Below are 1,493 nucleotides of genomic sequence, written 5' to 3' on the forward strand. Positions count from 1 at the left end.
TTCTAGACATCAATACGTAATATGAATTCTCTGATGTAAAATATAAAAATACAAAAAATGACTTTTTATACAAAAAAGTTCAAAGTAAACACAAAAAAAAAATTGGAAAGAAGAGAAAAAACAAAAAAAGTAACACATCAAACGATTATTTCTTTAAATCTGGTCTAAAATTGATGGTATTTTTATTATTACTAAATTTTACAATAGAGTTTGAGGAAAAATTTTGTTTTTTTTTTAATTTTGGTTACACAGTAAGCCAATGAAAAAATGTTAAATTCTGTGGCACATTTCTAAACACCCACCGAGCAACAGGACCCCACCATCTGTTCCCAATCCACCCTCACCCCCCACCACTCATGTGAAAAAATTCGTCGAATTCTCTCGACTTTTGAATCTCCATTTCTCTCTCTCTCTCTCTCTCTCTCTCTCTCTCTCAAAGAACGTTACTCGACCACAAAAAACATACACAGACAACAGCTGATGTATGGAAGTCAACAATCTGGAGGTCGTCCAATCACCTAAAAACAGGTAGATGAAACGAGAGAAAACGGAGCTGGACGAAGTCACAAAATCCGAGTCGGCCTTGAGAGTGATAAGAGACGTGATAACGTTACATAATCACTTGTGATAAAATACGAAAGTGGGGGGGGAAATCAACAATGTGGGTACCAGCAGCATGAGCACACCCCTGGTGGTGCGAGAATTTCAATATACAGGGTGTTTCAAAACTTTCACCCCAGAGAAAAATTTCAAATAAGAAAAAAAATTTATGTATAAAAATTACGAAATTATTGTAATTTGACTCTATTTATTTTTGTTGAAAGAATAATTTTTCAGGGTATTTTATTGGTACCTTCCTTTACTAAATAATTATGAAAAAACATATACAAGATCAGTAACATTAAATAGACATGAAAAATGTCAAATGTCAAAATTTTTTGTAATTTATCAGGATTTAACATTTTGCACTACTAACTGCACTAGTTACATTAAAATCTCAATCCAATTTCCAAAAGTTTGATTATAAGCGTAGTTATGTATTCAGTGTACTGTTATTTTGTTCATTTACTTGCTAATTATAGTGAATCTGAATGTTATTTGGAGTAAAAATGAGTTTATGTGACTCAGATTCACCACATAAACTATCATTTTCTCTCCTAATGACATAATATACTATTATTTTCTCTATTGTTCTTTACTTACCTAATTTTTTTTAATCTCTTATATTTTTCCACATTTTCGCAACAAAAGTGCTTAAAACGTAGATAAAATAACCTTTTAACCTCATTTTTAAATTTAATACTTGATGATTTACTTTTCTTGTTTTTTTCCTATTTTTTTCTCTCATTTCAAACCTTTATTCCTTTTTATATTTTATATTTTAGGAAATTCAAAGAGGGAACAAATATTCTCACGTTTACTATTTTTTCCTTCGTTTTTCATTCTTTTCAAGTTTTTAAATTTATTTTTTACTCTATATTTTTTCTTTTCGT

The sequence above is a fragment of the Tribolium madens genome, unplaced genomic scaffold (assembly GCF_015345945.1).
Source record: "Tribolium madens isolate multiple individuals breed KSU strain unplaced genomic scaffold, Tmad_KSU_1.1 Scaffold_7;HRSCAF=85;Tcas5.2_LG10, whole genome shotgun sequence".
Lineage (NCBI taxonomy): Eukaryota > Metazoa > Arthropoda > Insecta > Coleoptera > Tenebrionidae > Tribolium > Tribolium madens.